Consider the following 23,289-nt stretch of genomic DNA (forward strand, 5'->3'; position numbering starts at 1 on the left):
TAAAGGCAAGATACTAACAGTGGGAATGGTAAAAAGTGCCCAAAGTGAAAATATCCAAGAAGATATAATCACCACAACCAGCATATATGCTATGGTTTGGACACTATATAGAGGGAGAGATATGAATTATTTGTGAAGTTTGTAATACTATGGGGAAAAGTGCTGTGGCATTAACACATCATGGAAGCCAAAAAGAAACATATACGAGAAAGTCCAGATGGAAAATAAGTTGAATTTTGAAGCCTTTTCAGAACAAGGAGCTAGAAAGTTTGGCTTCACTGGAAACTTCTGTAGCCACTTTCAGTACTATGATGTCATTTTTTTTTTTTCAATTTTGTTAAATATATTTACTGGGCCTTTTAGTTGGGAGTCTTCACTCTCCTCTATACCTATTATCTTTAACTTTTGTCTTCTCATTGTTTCCTGGATTTCCTGGATGTTTGGGGTTAGAAACTTTTTGATTTTTGCATTTTCTTTGACTATTGTGTCAATGTTTTCTATAGTATCTTCTGCCCCTGAGAGTCTCTCTTCCATCTTTTGTAGTCTGTTTGTGATACTTGCATCTATGACTCCTGATGTCTTTCCTAGGTTTTCCAACTTCAGGGTTGTCTTCTTTTGTGATTTCTTCATTATTTCTATTTCTGTTTACACTTTCTTTACCTGTTTGGTTGTGCTTTCCTGTAGCTCTTTAAGTGATTTTTATGTTTTTGTATTTTCTCTTAAAGGCTTCAACTTGTTTGCGTGTGTTCTCCTGGCTTTCCTGTACTTCTTTATGTGTGTTATTTATGAGCTTCTTCAGGACCTATATCATCATTATAAAGTGTGCTTTTAAGTCTAAATCTTGTTTTACTGTTAAGTATAAATCTTGTTTTACTGTTAAGTATAAATCTTGTTTTACTAGTGAGCTGGTATATTCACTATTTGCTCTGGTGGAGATCTGGGTTCTGATGTTGCCAGGTTTTCTTGGTTTCTGTTTCTTATATTCTTGTGCTTGCCTCTTGCCATCTTGTTATAGATGATGCTCAGTAATCTTGTTGACTCTGACTGAAGCTTGTCTCTCCTGTGGGTCTGTTGGCCCTTGGTCTCTGGAGAAAGATTCATCCTGGGTGTTCAGTTATCTCTGGGTAGCTCTGAGTTCCAATGGCAGTGGCCTGGCTCTGGATTTGGTCCTGAACAGTCTGTTCCCAAGCAGCACTGATACCTGTGCCCTGAGAGTTCCAGCTGGTCTTTCCCAGGATACTTGGTGGAAAGGGAGTATGGACTCACAAGTGAGCTCAGGAGTGAGAGCCCTCCTGTGGCTCTGATGGGCACACAGTAATCTGCAGGCAGACTGCCAGTATGGATGAAACTGTGCCAGCTCTGGCATTGGGCCAGAAGTTCCCCTTATTTTATTTGGAATGTATGGATAGAATTCCACATTTTATTTATTCACTAAAGTTTTTTTTTTCCATTAAGGTACATGAAAAGGCAAAAAAGTTAATCCATATTTTAAAATTAAACATGCACCCAATTAAAATAGAATTGTTTGAACTATAGAAGATTAAAATGCAAAGTACATGGCAAAAGTGTTTGTTGGGCTTTTTACTTGCAATTACAAGAGGAAGGTCTTTATTATTTTGTTGCCATTAAAGTGATAAGTTATCACTGGAAGTCATGGATTTTTTGATATCTTTACCTTTTCTAACCAATTGACTAATCAATTAAATACCATCTGTGTACCTATTCTACACTAGGGAGAGATTTAGGTGATGGCATCCAAGTAGTTCATTCTTTTTATTTTATGTTTTAAGCTTGAAGACGCCTTTATTAGCCTTTAAAAGAAAAATCCCAGGGCGTACAAGATATAAATCTCTGCAGCTCACTGAGGAGAAAATGGAGAAGAAAAAGAGGAAAAGCCACATTGTTTGAGTTAAACTAGAATGGATGTCTGCCCCAGTGTGTACCAGCAGCCATAGTGTGGGAAGAGAACCTAGAGAAAGTGTAAAGCTCACAGTGTTAGGGAAAACATTCTTGGGAGAGAGAGAGAGAGAGAGAGAGAGAGAGAGAGAGAGAGAGAGAGAGAGAGAGAGAGAGAGAGAGAAGAGAGAGACAGAGACAGAGAGACAGAGACAGAGACAGAGAGAGACAGAGAGAGAAGGAGAGGGGAAAAATGAAAATTACATAGTCCAAAGTGGGAAGACCTACAACATGTTCACTCTGTTCTAACTGCTCAGTAGATTTCTTTCATAATGTTAACTTATTTTGTGTGTCGGGTGGTGGGATTTGCATGTGTGTAAGTCAGTGCCTCTGTTGTGGACCTCCTGACAGTAGGGTCTAGAAGAAGAAGTGGGGAATCTTCTGAAACTGGAGTTACAGATGTTTGTGAGCCACCATCTATGTGGTGAGTATTGAACCCCCGTCTTTTGTAAGATCAGCTTGTGATCTTAACTTTGTACAATCTTTGTAGACCCAATAGTTCATTCATAACTGATTTATTAACTTCTCTAGTTGTATGACCACCTCTACATACTGTCTACAACAGGTCTATATTTCTTGGATAACAATCTTTTTCAGGGTATGTACACGACAAAATCATTTCCAAAAACATCTTTGGGCATGGTGCAGCTCATGCCTTAATTCTAGCACTGGGGAAACAGAGACAGGTGGCTCTCTGTGAATTTGAGCCCAGCCTGGTCTATATAGCAAGTTCCAAACCACATAGTGAGACCCTGTCATGTGCGCGCGCGCGCGCGTGTGTGTGTGTGTGTGTGTGTGTGTGTGTGTCTGTGTGTCTGTGTGTGTGTGTGTGTAATATTAAGGCACTTAAAGCCTAAAGCTAACTCTAGCTTCTTTTAGCTATGCCAGGAAGTCAGCTAATATGGAACACTTTCCATGAAAGATAATATGGAGTTCTGTTTCTGTGGAGAATAGAATTCTCTCTGTGTCAAAATGGCAGCTCTTTTTATTATTTAGAGACAACATGTCTTGGCATCACAATGGCTATAAGAGTATCTCAAGGAATATATGTGAGCAAGTGATTCTCTTTTCTTATTTTTCCCACCCCAACCATTTATTTCAGTGGTAAAAAGCTTTCACATATCTCCTGAAGTTTTGATGTCATCTGAAAGAAAATTTTCTTCTGACATCAAATTCCACATTTTCATTTTATTTCACCTACCTTAGTGGCTAGTGACTGATGGATTGACAAAGTCTTATGTCTGCTTAGACTGTTATACTGCTCACCCTGTTCAAATACTCTTTCAAGAAGGCCATTCCCATCATGCTCCTATCTAGTTTCAAGTCTCCAAAAGCTTCTGCAGACAGCTTTATTTTTAGACAATTTTTTCTTTTATAGTTCAGGCTTCCCTGGGACTCTGTATACGACCCAGGCTGGCCTCAAACTGGAAATCTTCTTCCTCAGTTTTCCTAAGTGTTACAATTATAGGTATGGGCTGTACTATCTCTTTTGACTTATTTCATAGATCAGATTTGATTTTAAAATGTTTTTTGAGATTTTATTTATTTTTAAGTGCATAATGTTTTTCTGAGTGTTCTATTTGCATGCACTTCCCAAAGAGGCCAAAAGACGCAGTTTAACATCCAGGGACTGGAATTTTAGACAGTTGTTAGCTGCCATGTAGATGTTAGGAATTGAACGTGGACCTACCAGAAGAGCAGGCAACATTTTTAACTCCAGAGGCATCTCTCTAGACCATATATTTTATTTTTTGCAGTATTTATTAATATATCAGAGTTATGTATTGCCATCTTCTTATTACAAAACCATATATCTCATACTATATATAATAGATTATAACACCATGGAATCCAAATAACAAAAAGCTATGCATGCTGAGTCACTGTTTCCCATTATTTTACCAGTCTGTATACACATATCTTCTGCCAAATAACTCTCCATGTTTCTTTACTAAAAATGGAGTGTGTTTCCTTACTGTCAGACTTTATACTACAGACATGGCTTGCTTTGATTCACAGGACATAAGCTGCAGCATCTCTTAGATTTGAGCTGAAGTCTTTTGAATGTTTCATGTATACTTTATACTTCAGACTTCAATGTAAAATTTTTATGGCTCAGCTAATGTAGTGATCCAAGGAGATTGAGAAACATGTAGGGCAGAGACAGATTCTAGACAAAGCCGTGAGTTAACCCACTGAGCTCACCTAAGCGCAGCCTTTTCAAATTTTAATATACATGTGAGGGATATTTGTTTAGGATTATTTCTCATTGAAACTTTGTACTTATTTACCATGTAGAAATTGTTGATACCACATATAAGAGTTTGAATTTTCAGTCAGACAGATTTGGATTTCAGCAGCCTATGTAAAGATTTAGTAGTAGCCTGTATAATCATAATCATATAAATAAGTGTAACCATGTAAACATAACAATTAACTTAGAGCTATAGAACTAAATAAATTGTCATAAGAACAGTGTTAGGCAGGATTCTGTTCAACATTATTGCTACTTGTAGATGCAAGGCTACTTTGGGGCCAAGAAGCCCAATAAGATAAGAGACACCCATGAAGTTCAAGATGAGGATTCCATTTTAAAGTCTATGATGACTTCAAAAGGAACTCATGGTCCATACATCTTGTCTATTTTGCTTAATGGCTGTTGAACTTCATAAATACCCTGCTAATGGAAGATAAGTAATTGGCTTGAAAATGTTTTTCCTTTTAAAAGAAATGAAAATTACCTCTATCCTTTGGATTATAAATTGCAATTAGACATATTGTGTAGTTAGCATGTCTGACTTATTTGTGACCAAGTTTTTGGGTAAATATAAATGAGATTTATTTTGTGATTTTCTACATGGCAGTAGAACACATCTTTCTCCCACCCCATCCCATCAGGTCAGAATAAATTGACTCAATATAAAGTTGTGGCCAAAGGTTAAAATTTCCATGTGGTTGATGGTCAAGGCACCCACTACCCGTATCTCCTCTGCTTATAAATTACTTCCTAAGCTGGGTCTATTTTGTGTAAAGTATTGATACCATCACAGTTCTTTCTGGCTCTTGTGTGCCCTCTAGAGTGAAGAAAAACAGTTTATTAACTTCATTGTTAAGATAGATAAAAGCACTGACTTGTGGTAAATGTATTTTGTAAAGTTTATGTTAGTTTTCAGGCCTTCATATATATACAGTATTGACATATGGTTTACTAACTAACTAAGCAAATAACTATCAGCTGCATGTTAAAGTTTTCCTGTGGACATTTTTGAATGCATAAAGTTTCTGAAGAGGAGGTGGCTTTTTCCCTGATTGCAACGATTTCCCTCTGATGAACTTCCATTTCCATAAAAAGAAAGCTCACAAGGGAGTGCAAGCAGGGCCAGAGGCAGTTGTAAAAACTTTATAGTTGCTACAAATCCATAATACCCTAGACTTGTCTTTGCACCTTTCGTTTTGATATATTTCTAATGATATTAGAACAAATACATTAACCTAATTTTATCCCGAATTACACAAATATGTGTGCATGTGTACAGCAGAGATATAGATGGGAATAACATTTTTTTAATTTAGAATCCATTAAAAGCTGACTTGGGCAATGATTTGGGTACATTTTTAATGAAGAAAAATAGATGTTTAAGAGAGGGGGGAGATGTTTCTATGATTTTGGATAACTTACTATGTGTGGGTATACTTTAATGGAGGAGAGAAATGTATATAAGTTGAGACAGGATGGGAGGTATCTAATTTCAGAAATTAGTTGGTATTTCCCCAGAATATTTGCTCTGCAAAAACCCCTTATATAGAAAATTTCAAGATGCACCATAGTATTAGATGTATGAAAAGAGAAGACAATTTTGCACGGGCAATCATATAGAGATGCCATATAGTAAAGCAAAGGACAATTAGAAGTCATCTTGTGGAACACCGGTGATCTTATCTAGCATGGAGTGGTTGCAGAGCATGTCTTTATCGAATGTGAGAACAAAAGGCACATGCAAGAGTCGGGATTCCAAAAAAAGGAATGCATGGTGCAAGTTGCTGCTGAAGAAATTGGACTCTCATCCCCCTGAGATGCCCCGGACAAGGAGCCCATTATCTTTGTTTTTTCTCTTGTTGATAATATGTCTTGAAGCTGTTAACTTCAAGGCATTTCTAGTTCTGCCACTTACTGACAAGAGTAACTGCTGTAGCCATATATAGCCCTTAGGAAGAAGGCAGTCAGACAATGTGTAGTTGTCCACTCATGCAGCAAGAGTTCTAAAGTCAGCGGAGGGAGTGTGGGTAAAATCTCAGAGGGCATCTTCTATAGGGAACAATGATTCCTTTATTTTTATATGAAAGTAAGACAAAATAAATAATCCTTTCATAATTTTCATTTTTCAATCAAATTAGGTTGTTCTAAATAATAAGTTGATGGAATGTAAAATTTCTGTTTCAATAAGGATTTTTTCAAATTACACTCTTTTATTCCTGTTGACATAATAAATGTACACCAATATAGAAACTCATAACTTTTCTCACAGTCAAACTGTAAAGCTATAAAATATGATTTTATCTTCAAATTTACAAATTTATTAATGTTTCTTCTATGCAATTTATTTTTCTAACTTCAAGTACTGTAATTATAAACTTCGGCCACTAGATGACACTATACACCAGACTAATATAATATTTGCCTGCAAAAGCTTAAAATTTTCTTTGCTAATGTTTCAAAAGTTATTGACAAACATCCATTTTAATTTTCAACATTTTATGCTGAAAATAGTCACATTTTACAAAACAAAGTTCAAATTACAGAAGATATGAATATATCCCAGGGATTCCAGAACCTGCTATGGATTTTGAATGTCTTGGATAATGACCCATCCCAGCCCCATTAAATGTTGGGCAAACACTAGTGTGAGGATCAACTACAATGGTTCATATTTAATTATTTCATTTCAACTATGTTTTAGTACTTCTCAAGCTTTATAATAACCTCAAATGACAAATACCTAGAAAATTCCTTTTAATTGTTAATTTGGTGGTTATTTATACACACACACACACACACACACACACACACACACACATACACACACAGAGAGAGAGAGAGAGAGAGAGACAGAGAGACAGAGAGAGAGAGAGAGAGAGAGAGAGAGAGAGAGAGACAGAGAGAGAGAGAGAGAGAGAGAGAGAGAGAGAGAGAGAGAGAGAGAGAGAGAGAGAGAGAGAGAAGCTACTGTTAAGAATAAAACAGCCTAACATCGTGATAAAAAAAAAAGCTTCCTTGTAGAAACATACTAGGGTTGGCAGTGGTGCCTCATGCCTTTAATCCCAGCACTCAGGAGGCAGAGGCAGGAGGATCTCTATAAGTTTGAGATTTATAAGCTAGACTAATCTACAGCGTGAGGTCCAGGACAACCAGGGCTACATGGAGAGACCCAGTCTTGAATAAACAAAACATAAAACAAACAAACAAAAACGAAATATACTAATGCCTAACGTATGACTCACTGAACTCACTGTTTAGAAAAAGATAGTTTGAACACATAGCTTGCCTAACGTGTCTGAAGATCCAGAATTTGATCCCCGAGAAAATTTTGTAAAAATGGCAATTATAGAACAAATATTTTCCTTTTGAAATAAAAGGGAGGTTTTAATTAACCTTAAAAGAAACAATTTCTTATAACACTTTCATGTTATATGAAACACTGTATTTTGCTTATATTTGCCCATTCATCTTTGACCTCATCCTGCAGACCCATCTCATTCCCCAAAAGTCCCTAGATGAAATAGTTTGATTTGCTTCTTTTTATTTATAAACAGGAGGAAAACATAATACATGGTAAATGAACTTTGATGGTCCACACAAACCACTATGATTTCAGAGAGTTGTCTGTATTAAGTTAACCTATATGCTCAATTTGTCTGTAGTTCTAAACTCTTATTTTTTTTGGGGGGGGTGTTTCCTATGGCTGTTTTTATTTTTCCAAATGCCCCATTTCAAGTGGTTAAAAGAAATGTGGGGCTGGAGAGATAGCTGAGGGATTAAGAACACTGACAGCTCCTTTGGAAGACTCAGGCTTGACTTCCAGTACCCACATGAGAGCTCACTGATGTTCTAAAATCAGCTCCGGATTATCTAATGCCCTCCTCTGGCTTCCTTTGTGCATGTGATACATAAACATAAATTCATGCAAAACATCCATATGTTCTTAAAATGCTATAATTTAAAAATACTGAAAAAACCATATTGTTGGTTTTATATTTCTAGTGCCCCAACTCCATGTTTACATGGTTGGGGAGCACTATCTTACATCTGGCCTCTGCTATACCCTTATCTATTCCACATTTTTAGGTTTTTGCCTGTCTCATTTTTTTGTCTAATAAGCAAATGCATATGATTCACCCTATATGTGGTGATATATTTGAAATTAGAAAGTGTTAATGCCCTATTGTTAATGAAACTAATTAACACACACATGTCTTCAGAAACATAGTGATTCTCTTACAGATCAGGAGATGAGACCCCCAGAATAGGTATCAATAAGGCTGCCTAACTTTTTCCTTCAGTATGTCTTAGGAAAGAATTTGTCTTAAGAAAATGGTTGCATCTAGAGAATATCATCCTGAGTGAGATAACCCAGTCACAAAAGAACAGACCTAATATGCAGTCACTAATAATGGGATACTAACCCCAGAAAGCTCTGAACACCCCAGAAACAACTCACAAGCTGTGTGAGGCTCAAGAAAAAAAAAAAAAGAATTTGTCCCTTGTCTATTTTAGTTCTAGAGTTTGCTACAATTGCCTTTTCTAGCTCATAGACTCTTCTTTCCTACTTTAAACCAGCAGCAAAACACCTTGACTTTTCTCTGGTTCCATGTATGCATCTATTTTTGTCTTACAAGGATCCTTTTCGATCGTATTGAGATCCACTAGGATAATAAGTTAATCTACATAGCTCAAGTTTCTGAAGTTCATCAAACCTGCAATGGCCCCTTTGCCACAAAAAGGACGATGTGCAATTTTAAAGAATTAGGACATGGAAGAACTCTTGTCTACTCTACTGCATTTATGGTACAGTGCATGCTTCACCTCTGAGCCCATGATCAATAGATAGAGATATGATATGATGGAACATGAAATGTTATGATAAAACCTCAAATGTTAATCTGACAACATAATGCTGTGTCAGCGAGTGACTCAAGAATAAAATGACACATTTGGGTTCTGTGGAAGTCACTTGAATTTAATTTTCAAGAAAGCTTAAAGAATGTTTAAAATTTATTCTTTGACAGCTTCATACATCTATATAATACATCTATATAATATTTCTTTATCATATCCACTCCACCACCCCCTCCCACCTTGACTTCTTCCCGCTCCTTTTTTTTTTTTTTTTTTTTTTGTATAACACACCTAGTTCAGCTGGTGTTGCCAGCATGCTCAAGTGTGTTTAAGGCCATCCACTGGAGATACATGAACTGCCAGCAGTAACATTCCCCAAGACAATATAATCCTCTACCAGTAGCCCTCACTTCAGCTAGTGATGGGGCATTGCTATCATCTCTCCCATCTGTACAGTGATGTTGACTAGATTGATTCTGTAAGGAGACTATGGCTACCATGAGTTCATGATACAGATGTCACATCAAGAGTTGGGCACTCAACTGTCATTCATGCTCAGCAGTTTGACCAACTATGAGTCTCTTGCATTGATTGATGCCCACTGAAATTTCTCTGACCAAATAAGGTTTAAAATACAGTACTGGGGATTCAACCCACATCCTCCTGTATTCTAGGTAGACACTATATCACTGAGTCACTCCTTTAGTTTTCAGTATATACACTGACAAGGCTTCAATTATTGGAAAATGACTACTTAAGTCAGTGTTCTGATACAAAGTGTAGATTAAGCTGTACACTTTTGTTGAATTCAGTCATTTTAACCTCTCTGCTATTACAATACAAATAAGTTGACATACTTTTCCAGATCAACATTTACTTTGGCCAGAACAACATTTAGCTTACTGTTTAACAAAAGACAATATCTATACATACATATGTTTATATATATACATATATATGATATTCTCTGTATTTACATTTCAAATATTATAACCTTCCCATCACACTCCCCTCATCTTCTCCCTAAACTTGCTTCCATGAAGGTGCTCCCTCTCCCAATCACCCTATCCACCACAGTGTCTTAGCTGGTTGATGATATTGTTCTTCTCATGAGGTGGCAAACCTTTGAGCTTCTTCAGTCCTTTCCCTAGCTCTTTCATTGGGGTCTCCATGTTCAGTCTGATAATTCGCTGCAAGCATCCTCCTCTGTATCTACATGATTCGAGGAGAGCCTCTGAGGAGACATACATATCTAGTTCCTGTCAGTAAACATTACTTGGCATCAGCAATAGTGCTTGGGTTTGGTGGCTGTATATGGGGTATTTCTCCAGGTGAGGCAGTCTCTGTAGATCTTTTCTTTAGTCCCTGCTCCTCTATTTCACCTTGTATTTCTGTATTGACTTTTTAAATTGCCTTAGACAAGATGGCCACTTTTACAATGTTGATCCTTTCAATCTATGAGCATATGAGATATTTCCATCTTCAGAGGTCTTCTTCAATCTCCTTCTTCAGACACTTAAAGTTCCTGTCATACAGATCCTTCACTTGCTTGGATAGGCTCACACCAAGGTATTTTATATTCCTTATGATTATTGTGAAGGGTGATGATTCTATAATTTCTTTCTCAGCCTGTTTTATCTTTGAGTAGAGGAAGGCTATTGATTTGTTTTAGTTAATTTTATATCCAGCCAAATTACTGAAGGTATTTATCACCTGTAAGAGGTCCCTGATCGAATTTTTGGGGTCATTTAAGGATACTATCATATCATCTGTAAATAGTAATATTTTGACTTCTTCCATTCCAATTTGTATTCCTTTGACATCTTTTTTTTTCATCTTATATCTCTGGTTAGTACTGCCAGTACTATATTAAATAAAGAGAGAGAGAGTGAACAACAGCCTTGTCTAGTTCCTGATTATAGTGGGTTTGCTTCAAGTTTCTCACCATTTACTTTGATGTTGGCTACTGGTTTGCTGTATATTGTTTTTACTACATTTAACATGAGCATTGAATACCTTACCTTTCCAAGACTTTTGAAATGAAGGGTTGTTGAATTTTATCAAATGTTTTTTTAAAATCTGGAAAGATATTCATGTGAGTTTTTTCTTTGAGTTTGTTTATACAGTGGATGATATTGAAGGATTTCCATATATTGAACCATCCTTGGTTCTTTGGGATGAAGCCTACTTGATCATTGTAAATGATCGTTTTGATGTGTTCTTAGATTTAGTTGGCAACAATTTTAATGAGTATTATTGCTAGCATCTATGATTTCTGATGTCTTTCTTAGGTTTCCAAACTTCAAGGTTGTCTCCTTTTGTAATTTCTTCATTGCTTCTATTTCTGTTTTCAGTTCTTTCACCTGGTTGTTTTTGCTTCCCTTTAGCTCTTTAAGTGATTTTTTGTGTTACCTCTTTAAGGTCTTCAACTTCTTTGGGTGTATTCTCCTGTACTTCTTTTTTTAAGATTTATTTATTTATTTTATATAAATACACTGGAGCTGTCATCAGAAACACCAGAAGAAACATACAGATGGTTGTGACCCACCATTTGGTTGCTGGGAATTGAACTCAGGACCTCTGAAAGAGCAGTCAGTGCTCTTAACCGCTGAGCCATCTCTCCAGCCCTTTCCTGTACTTCTTTAAGTGTGTTATTTATGCGCTCCTCAAAGATCTCCATCATCATCATGAAATATGATTTTAAGTCTAATTCTTGCTTTTCTAGTGATTTGATATCTCCACTATTTCAGTGGTGGTTGAACTGGGTTCTGATGTTGCCAAGTTGTCCTTGTTTCCATTTCTTAGAGTCTTGTACTTGCCTCCTTCAATCTTGTTATAGGTGGTGCTAGGTGATCTTGTCTCTTGCTGGAGCTTGGCTCTCTTGTGGGTCTGTGGGCCCGTGGTCTCAAGAAGGAGTTTGTTCCTGGGTATTTGTCTTTCTGGGTAGGCTGTCAGTTCTAATGGCAGTGCCCAGTCCTGATGCAGCTGGGCTGGGTATGGCCTTGGGCTGGAAGTTTGTGCTCCCAGACAGTATAGCCACCTGCATAGTGAGAGTTCTGGACAGCCTCTCTGGGTGTAGAGAGTGGGCAGAAGAAATTGACTCACCCCTCCACTTAGGATGCAGAACCGTCCCTCAGCTTCTCTGAGTACCCAGAATGCAGGCTGCTGGTCCTGATGAAATTGGTCTGGGTCTACATATATTTTTCTTAAGGTACTTTCACTTGTTTTTCAAACCAGGTTGGAAAAAAATGAAGTACACTGGGGGTTTCATAAAGAAAAATCCTGTGAGTCGATGAAGGAAAATTAGGTAAAGTCAATTTTAATCTCATTAGTTTCACTTTATATTTGTCAAATGTTGTTGCCATTTTTGTGTTATTTAATCTTCAACATGCTTGAAGCTATTATTTAAAAAAAATAAAGGACAACATTTTGTCAGCACTCCACCTAATGTGGAATAATTACATTGAAGAGACTGTCATTTGAATACTTCAATTTTACACTGAGTTTAAATTATGCATTTCACCAGTATGCAGTTAATTGAAGGAGAGACACCTGCAAACTAATGCCATCAAATCAAGTGTGTAAGTAAAATGTACACTTAAGTGAAGTGGCCTATCTTCTAACATTCACATATGGTAAATTTAAGATGTCAGGAGAATTAAATACTGCTCAATTATAAACAGGCCACTTAAAGAATTGCAGTCTCCGGGAGACACAGGCAACCTCACTTATTCCACTTGGGTGACTATGACATATACTCTACCCAAACTTGTCTTTTGAATGTCTATTATAATAAAAGGTGTCCTTCACATATTTTTGTTAGCAGTGTTTAGGAACAGTCATGCATTAAATACTTAGTAGTATTTAATATAGAATTTAGGCAAACTGAGATTCATTGCACATGTCTTTATGTGATTGAATCTATCCATAAAAAAAAAAAAAAAAAAAAAAAAAAACCACTATCTGTCATCTCAGTTTTCTTGTTATTACAAACATATTGTTTTGTCTGGAACATGCTTGACTAAATAGTGCACTGTGCCTATTTCTCTGCTTTCTAGCTAGGGTGCCCAATGTAATGTAAGTCTAAGGTGTTTGAAACAATTAATTTTTCTGTGTTTATGTTTTTTTCTTGCTGTTCCTGGCTCTTGTAGAGGCAAGAAGATGGCAGGTCACCTGGGACTAGTATTACAGACAGTGGTGAGCTGTTGTGTGGGTGCTGAGAATCAAACCTAACTAGTGCTTTTAACTGCTGAGCTGTCTCTTCAGACTCATGTTGACAAGATTTGATTTCTCCTTAAGGGATTTCATAGGGAAAGCCTGTGCCATATCCCCTTAGCTTTTTCATTAGATTTTATTTTTACTCTCCAGAAGACAGATGTGACAGATATTATTCTAGCAGTTATATTGGAACTTCTGTTAAGTTTTATGGCTCTGGGGAGCAAAGTAAGGGACTTCAGCCTGCGAGACAAATATTGCAAGCTAACTCTATTCTGAGCTCCATTTTGGAGTTTTAAAATTCCAGGCAAATAAATGTTAAAAAAAAAAAAAAAAAAAAACACCCTGAAGACAGACATCATAGCACATGCCTTAAGTCGCAGCATTTGGGAGGCAGAGGCAGGGGCATCTCTGAGTTCAAGGCCAGTCTGGATAACAGAGCAAGGTCCAGAACAGCTATGGCTAAGTAGAGAAATCCTGTCCCAAATAACAACAACAATAGCAACAACAAAACAACTTGAAGCCAAGTTCAGTAGTGAACACCTATAATCCTAGAATTCAAGCAGGTCATGAGATCAAGTCTGTTTAGAGCCACATAGAAGTTTGAGGCTAGCTCTTTATAGGAAAATGATCTCAAAAACAAAAATATAAATGTGTTTAAAAATGTTTGTATTAAGGTAAAATTTACATAGCATAAAATATTCTTTTCTAAAACAGACTGCTCAACTCATTTTATCAAAAGGTTACTAGGACCCACAGTATTTATTTCATTATCCAAGAAACTGGTGCAATCATTTTATGAAATAGTAGTCAACAATAAAAAATATAAATTAATGTATAACTACATGGCAAAGTATCAAAAAGTTTCATTTGCCATTATAAGGTCCTGTCTAGCACCACCTAAAATTCATCCTCATGCAAATGGGGCATCTCCAGCACTCTGGTCCTGGTCAATGATGTATACACCCCAATAGTCCCTACTCACCCCTCAAAGGTTTAAATAGCTGTTGCCACCCCCCAAACTGAATCATTTCTTCAAAGCTATTCCTGGGTGTGAGTTCTCTGCCTGTGCACTCACTGTCAACTAAGATTCTACATGCACCTCACCAGCTAAGCTTCTCTCTCTCCTAAGCTTGCTGTGCAATGGGCCTGGCTACCCTGAGGGGAAGAAGCAGATGTGGGCTGACACTATCCATCATCTATATTGATTAGTTTTAATGTCAACTTAATTCACCAAAGAATCACCTAAGAGATTCTTATTGATGGATTCTCTAAATGCTGTTTGTCTGTGAATGATAATATTACTTGAGGTGGGAAGCCCTGCCCATTTCAAACACCACTCTTCCTTGGATTTGGAAACTGGGCCATCCAAGTCTAGAAAGTGGCCTGAGAAACAAGTAGGCATGTATCCATTCATTATTTCCGAATTTGACTGTGTTTGTGACTCCCTCCTGCAAGTTCCTGCCTTGAGTAGTTCATACTAAGACTTGAGCATGCCTCATTTCTTAAAATTACTTTTGTTAGAGTATTCTATAACAGCAATGGAAATGAATGTAAGATATCATCTATCAATTAACAATTCACACCTATAGTTTCTGGTTTTTTTTTCTCATGATCCCTGGTAAATAAGACAGACTTATTACAATGGAAATAGTGTTTATTTAAACAGCTTTGAAGGATCACCATTTAATGAGACTGTGATCTTTGCAAAAGAATAGACTGTTCTCAAAAATATTGTTGGGGTGGTGGTACTGGTGGTGGTTTGAGGACTTCTGTTAAAAACCAAAGGAGAAAGAGACCTGGGAGCACTGGAGACACAACTAGTTGTCACCTTTATGTGTTGAGGTGGGATGTTTTTGATATGAAAATGGTACTTAAATGTAGTACCAAATACCTGGTCAAGGTGAGGGAAGCATGAAGCTCTGGAGGGCTTCATCCTTTGTGCTCCAGTCATAATACCCCCCCATGCTGACCATAGGAAGGACGTTTGCACATTCTGAGTATGGAAGTTTCAAAAATTTACCAAATGCTATATACAGGTAATGATCAGGTATACAATCATTCTTCCTACTGTGCTTGGCTGTACATGGTAATTTAAACTGATAGCCCTTAATACCTATGCTAGAAGATATTAATGCTAGAGACATTAAAAATCACACAGCCAACAGCATAAGAATGCTAAATGACAGTCGGTATTGAAATCTTCACAGACTGTCCAATTCCCTTTTCCCTGAATTCATGTTAACTAAGTGGTTTTCAAAAAATTCAATTTCCAGAATTCTTATGGATTAAAAACACAAGTGCAAATGTATTCTTTTTAACAAACAATAGCTTATTCTATAAAATAGTAATAAAGAGAATGCCTAGATTTTAAGATTCAAAGTGGTTTCATGTGATCTTGGAGATACTGTCTTTGGGTGTTTATAACCACTCTTAAATAAACTCCCCAGTAAATATTGGAAAGGCTCTATGAGTCTCAGAAAGACTATAGTGGTAGTGTCAAATGGGATAGGCTTTGAATCTCTTTAAATATTACTGGGTTCATTATTTGGAGTAATTTTTTTGTCTCTTTGAACTTCAAAATATAATATACTCTATTGAATAAAATAATTTACTAAAGCTCTTATCTCAGTTCCAGAATACAGTAAGTGTTTTACAATAAGGTTCACTTATTCATTTTGTAAGTGCCAAGTTGAAAGACCCAGCTTTCAAGAATGGTACTGTGGTATAAATTATGTTCTTTCAAAAAATCTTCGTATTGAAACATTTACATCCCACATTACATTACCCAGAAATGACACCTTTAGGAAGTGCTTATGCCTTTCTGACAGAGAAACATCCATACATGAACAAACTCCCAAAATTACAAAACAATGTTTTGCTGTTGTTGTTGTTATTGTTTTGTTTTTGAGGCATGATTTTTTTTAAATTTTTGGAATGATTCATAACTTTTCCAGATTCTTTTAATGTAATATTTTCATCCCCCCCCAATTGTGAACCATTCCATATTGCATCTTTATTGCAAAAGTCAACATACTTCTTAGAAATTCAGATTGTTATCGATAAAACAAACATTGCATATATTAATTTAAATGTATAAACAGTTAGAAATCCAACAATATCTCCTATATACTATTACACAAGTTCACAATCTTGTAAAAACTATAATACAGGCATACTATACATCAAGAGGAAACATCCTTCCTTTTCACATGATTTTTTTTCTTTGTGAAGTAATGATCCATAACCACTATCTCAGCTCATGATGGCATTTTCCCAATGTTCCAAAAAGAAATTGAGAAAAACTCCACATTCGTTGGGGGTAAACTTTTTAGGCTTGGGCAGAAATCTAGTAACTCTTACTGACTGGTCACACTGGCAGCTCTCATTGCTGATCTGCTACAGAGTTTATACACTAGGACAGCAGAGCTTGTCTCAAATGTGAAATGTTATCTCTATAAATAAAAATGCCAAGAAAAGAGGTCATAATGTGGAATTCACTTTTAAGAGAAATTCTAACAGTTGGGGATTGGTGTATGGGGATAAAGGGAGGTATATCTATATACACACATACATATATTCAGCTATTTTCTGCTAACCTAATTTTACAACAGTATAATTGATCCCTATTTTCAATTCATTTTTGAGCTAAACACATTGGAAAATAATTTTAGTTATTTTTAAGGAGTACAGAAGGACCCAAAACCTAATAAAGGCTGATCTATCTCTCACATTAGGACCGTTCTTGTTTATTCTCTGCCCCCAATAACTAAAAAGCTAAATAAATCCTCAACTCTCTCTATAGTGAGTGCATAAAGATGTCATGCTTAAGGTTAAAAAAAATCATATGAAAAGGAAGCTCACTCTGCTCAACTGTCAGTCTGAGACTTTTCTTACGGCTTCACTAATTTACTGTCATTTTCAGTCTCCAAATACAAAAATACAACAATTCTTATTGAAATCTATACACTGGTAGTTTTAGTACACAAAAAAACCCCAAATTATTTACAAAATTATACAGTTTAAGAAAAAACTTTTTACAAAAAATATATAAATTCTTTGTTCCCTCTATCATGTTTAAATGGTCAGGACTCAAAATATTCACCACAATGAATCTTTCCAAATATATACTGACTGAGCCACAAACATCAAGAAAATTTCATTAGATCTGGTGGAGAAGTGAGGAGCAAGATGCTTATTGAAGGTTCCCTGTTCTAATGTGTTCCTTCTTTATAGGCTTAGTTTAGCCTTGGTGTTATTAGAAACACAATTACCTGGATAGGAAGTCCCACTACAAGGGAAAGGTACATGAACTTTTAAAGTATCCTGGTGTTGGACACATCATTCAGGACAGTATGAAGAGGAAAAAGATGATCAGAAATGGGATCTAACTCCTTGTCACTATGTAAATCTAAAGTCCTGATGGTTTTAGGTTTCTAAGTGAACTGTTTCTATTTTAAGAAACAGTCTTTACCTCAGGGAACCAAACCCTGACATAGTTAATGATCACCAAGAACCTTCTGAAGCCAATAGGAAGTTTCAAACTTTCATACCACACATAGTACTAAACACAGCTGTGTATCCCTTGAAAAACGGACATCCTATGTACCGTAATCATTTCATTTCCCCAGGGGTCAGTACAGTATAGTGTTGCTCCTCTGCTTTTCCATCTAACATTCAGAACGCAAGGACATAAATTTACACATATATTTTACTTAACAGACACTCTGTACAGTGTACAGTAAAAATGCACACAGTAAAGGAAACTGCCTACTAAAGTGTGTGTATGTTCATGGACAGCAAAATCTATAAAATTATGAAAATATAATGTCATCTAATCAATGTCAAGTTAGAATCTCATTTATTACTAGCATATCCAGACTCCTAATCCCCCCCTCAGCACCTCACCATCATTACAATGTAGGAAAAGAGCTCCAGACTCCGCTATCCCTTTTGTGTAACTCTAACTATGCTGAAGCTTTAAAGGGGGAAGGAAGCCAGTCACTCTGTCCCCTGAAATTCTGCCTTTATTTCATCAAAGCATCACTCATTTATAAAGGTGCTGGTTTAAACCTTGTACTGATGGCTGATTCTTGATTGCCCAACTGAATCACTCATTTCAAAAAGTCAGGCTTGTCAATCAAAAGGGATGAGAAAGATACAAGGGAATGAGTAAAAGGGCAAAAGGCAAAGTGAGGTTTATTTAAAAGGGGTGGGGGACAGCTGAAGCAATGCTCAGCACATATGAAAACAGGGAAGGGGAGTGGCAGAAGCCCCAGAGCAGGTGTGAGGAGGATGCCGCAGAGCCAGCTTCCGTGCTCTGCAGCTTCTGTGAACAGAGACAGTGGTTTTGCTGCAGCTTTGCCACACATAAACTCTGAAAAAGACTGACTTATAAAGCGGGCTCTTCCATGGTTTAAAAAAAAGAAAGTAAAAATAAAAAAATTAACTTTTCTTCCAAGATTATCCTTGAAAGGCAAAGGTATCTAAACAAGTATCTCCAACTGCCTGACGACCCATCCATAATAGCTCAGAGTTAAGATATTCCAGGCGATTTTGACATTTAATGAAATTTTTATCAGCAGATTTATAATCCAAAATAAAATTTCTGAACACCCTGTCTTTACACTGTAGTCCAGCACCAAGAGCAGAAACAGATGGTGTGGAAGGTAAGGTTAGAGAATCCAGTCACTCCTGTAGATCTTCACAACTGTGTCAAGTCACAGCCTTTGGTAATTTGATATCATAGACAATTATGAGATGTGTTTGAATAGCAACTTGCTGTCCTTAAACCTACTGTGTTGAAGAGAAAAAAAAAATTTGGCTCATTGACTTCTTTAAATAATTCTAAAAAGATGTTCTTCTAAACAATATTTCTAAAAATTACACAACTCGCATCAAATTTCATCTTCACCATGAATGAGACTCATATTCATCTTCATCTTCATCATCATCATCATGCAAAAACAAATCTGAGGTTTCTGTTTCCTTTTTGACCTCTTCTTCCTCAGTCTCAGTAGATATAGCCGGTACCTTGGGCTTGTGCCATGATGTCTGTAGCCGATGGTCTTTGAATTTTGACTCTTGGTTTGTAGCTGAGAAATGCTGAAGCAACTCATCCTTTTCCTCTTCAATGAATCCTCCAACTGGGAGTGCTTTGGGGCGGTGGTCCACCACCATGTGATTCAGTGAGCCCCTCCCTCTTCCTCAACCCCGGCCTCTTCCTCGGCTTTGAGAAGACATGGTCTTTCCTCGCCCCACAGGTAAAATACCCAGTCTTGCAGTTGAGGCATGATTTTACTATGCAGCTCAAGCTGATCTAAAACTCAGAACCCCAATTTCTTGACCTGTAATTTGGGAATTCCTGGAAATATATCTAGAAAATAGCTAGCAGAGCTAGTTTCAGGCCCCTGCAGCCTGTGCAGCTTCGTGATTTTCTGTATGACTTCCTTTAATATTTTGCTCTAGCCTTCTTGAAACTGTTAGCAATTTCTAACGGGGGACCCTACAGTTTCATTTTAGCCACAACTAGATCAAACATCCTCTGTTATCAGGTCTACCAGCACATTGAGTTAATTAATCATTTCCAAACATGTTATATGTCAACTTCTTAATAAGAACAGTTTAGAAGGGCTAAATACATCAGTAACAGATTCCACAGTCAGAAGTTTTTAGTTATCAGAAGTTTAAACTGTACTTTAGGCAACATCATGTAGTTGCTACTTAAATTGTACTATATAGTGTGCAAAATTGCTGATTGAAGATATAAGCTGTCATTCTTAGAAAGGAAAGCAAAAATATTCACAGGAGTAAATACAGAGACAAAGTTTGGAGCAGAGACTGAAGGAAAGTCCATCCAGATACTGCCCCACCTGGGGATTCATCCCATAAACAGACACCAAACCCAGACACTATTGCTGATTCCAAGAAGTGCTTGCTGACAGAAACCTGATATAGCTGTTTCCTGAAAGGCTCTGTGAACTCATGAGAAATACAGAGGTGGATGCTCAGAGCCAGCCATTGAACTGAGAATGGGGTCCCCAATAGAGGAGTTAGAGAAAGGATTGAAGGAAATGAATGGGTCTGAACCTCCATAAGAATACCAATACCAACCAACTAGAGCTCCCAGGGACTAAACCACTAACCAAAGAATACACATGGAGGGACATATTGCTCCAGCTGCACATGTAGCAGAATATGGCCTTGTTGGGCATCAATGGGACGAGAAGCCCTCATTCCTGCCAAGGCTCTATACCCCAGTGTAGAGGAATATCAGGACAGGGAGGTAAGAAGGGGTAGGTGGGCAAACAAGGTGTGGGGAATGGCATGGGGATATGGAGGGGAAACTGAGGAAGGGGATACCATTTGAAATGCAAGTAAAAAATATCCTGTGGTGCTGTGATCCTTTGGTCATGAATGTGCTAGAGCTAATGGCTGATGGGCTTTCTCTGGGTGTAGTGAGATTGAATGTGGTACTAGTGCCCAAGGTCTGCTCCATGTTTGGGTTCAGATTGGAAGGGACCCAGGATGCTGGCTGGATGGGGAGTTCCTGTTTCTCTGGATCCCAGGGGACCCATTTATTGTGTGGAAGAGACTAGAACATATATTCCAGAGGGAAATTTCCTACACAGAACACTAATGGCTTATGCTCTAAGATCAAGAATTGATAAATGGGACCTGATAAAACTGCAAAGTTTCTCCAAGACAAAGGACATTGTCAATAGGACAAAATGGAAACCAACAGATTGGGAAAAAATTCTTTACCAACACTACATCTGATAGAGAACTGAGATCAAATATATACAAAGAACTCAAGAAGTTAAACCCAAGAGATTCAAATAAACCAGTTTAAAAAATCGGGAACAGAGCTAGACAAAGAATTCTCAATTGAGGAATACTGAATGGCTGAGAATCACCTAAAGAAATGTTCAACATCCCTAGTCACCAGGGAAATGCAAATCAAAACAACCCTGAGATTCCACCCCACACCAGTCATAATGGCTAAGATCAAAAACTCAGGTGACAGCAGATGTTGGTCAAGATGTGGAGAAAGAGAAAAACTCCTTCATTGTTGGTGGGATTGTAAACTGGTACAACAACTCTGGAAATCAGTTTGTAGGTTCTTCAGAAAATTGGATTTAATGCTGCCCAAGGACCCAGCTATACCAGTCCTTGGCATATACTCAAAATATGCTTCAACTTACAGCAGGAATACATACTCAACTATGTTAATAGCAGCCTTGTTTGTAATAACCAGAAGCTGGCAAAAACCCAGGTGTCCTTCAACAGAAGAATGGATACAGAAAGTGTGGTACATTTACACAATGGAGTACACTCAGCTATTAGAAACAATGACTACATGAAATTCTTAGGCAAATGGATTGAACTAGGAAATATCCTAAGTGAGGTAAACCAATTACAAAAGAACACACATGGTATGTACTCACTGATAAGTGGATATTAACCCAAAAGCTTGGATTACCCAAGATACAATCCATAGACCACCAAACAGGGGATGCTTCAGTCCTTCTTAAAAGGGGGAACAAAATGTCCACAGGAAGAAATATAGAGACAGAGTTTGGAGCAGAGACTTAAGGATGGGACGTTCAGAGACTGTGAGATCCATCCTATATACTGTCACCAAACTCAGACAATCAGGTGGATACCAAGAAGTGCATGCTGATAGGTCCCTGATATGGCTGTCTCCTGAGAGACATCTGACTAATACAGAGTCAGATGCACTCAATCCACTATTGGACTGAGCACGGGGACTCAGTAGAGGAAAGTTAGAAAAAGGATTAAGGGGCTGAAGTAGTTTGCAACCCCTCAGGAAGAACAACAATATCAATCAACTAGAACCTCAGAGCTCCCAGAGACTAAACCATCTACCAAAGAGTACACACAGAGGAGCTCATGGTTCCAGCCGCATATGTAGCAGAAGGTGGCCTTATCACGGATAAAAGAAAGGAGAGATCCTTGGCCCTGTAAAGGCTCAATACCCCAGGATAGGGGAATGCCAGGGAAGGGAGATGGGAGTAAGTGAGTAGGAGTTTCCTTTGGCTTAGCATGGATGCCTGCTGGAGGAGGGTCTGGGACAGAACCAACAAGCTGGGAAAGGAAGATTAGGAAAGGTTGGTTTGTGGGGTCAACAAGAGATAAGATCAAACTGAAATAGTAACCATAACCTGAGCATGGAGACTACAATGGTAGAGTTAGAGAAAAGACTTAAAGAGCTGATGGGGTTTACAACCTCATAAGAAGAACAACAATATTAGCCAACCAGACCCTCCAGAGCTCCTAAGGACTAAACCATCAACCAAAGAGTACACATGGGGAGACCTATATGTAGCAGAGGATGGCATTGTCTGGCATCAGTATGAGGAGAAGCCTTTGGTCCTGTGAAGCTTTGTTTTTCCAGTGCAGGGAATTCCAAGTGGGAGTGAGTTTGTGGGTGTGGGAACATCGTAATAGAAGTATGGGGACAGGTATGGGAGAGATGGGAACTGGGAAAGGGGATAACATTCAAAATGTAATACATAATCTATCCAATAAAAAATAAAATAAAATAAAACCGAAAGAAAAGGCTTCAGCAACTGTTCTGTTGCAGTGAGGCTGGAGTATTGGGTCTAGACAATAGAGAAGAGACTGGTTTTCTGGCAAATGTTATCTGTGGTTAACAGGGGGTACCTCCTGAAGTTGGGGGCTGGGATGCAGTAATGGGTACAAGGGTACATTAGTACAATGGGTACTAATGGATAGTTAGGAGTAGATGGCTTGTGGGATTCCCAGGAGCTGTGCAGAGGGGTGAGGAAAGGTCACAGCTTGAGTTCTATTGCATTGCTAGAATGAGACTGGTGTATAGGTTTGGTGGAACAGAAAGCCTAACCAGTGTTTAATAAACACTAATTTATTTTTCAATACACCTTTTCTCAAGTGGTGCTTTGTTATCTGTTTTTCCATGCATAGTATTATAACCTATAACTTTTTTTCTTCTGACATTAAAA

This window comes from Micromys minutus (genome assembly GCF_963924665.1).
Source record: "Micromys minutus genome assembly, chromosome: X".
Lineage (NCBI taxonomy): Eukaryota > Metazoa > Chordata > Mammalia > Rodentia > Muridae > Micromys > Micromys minutus.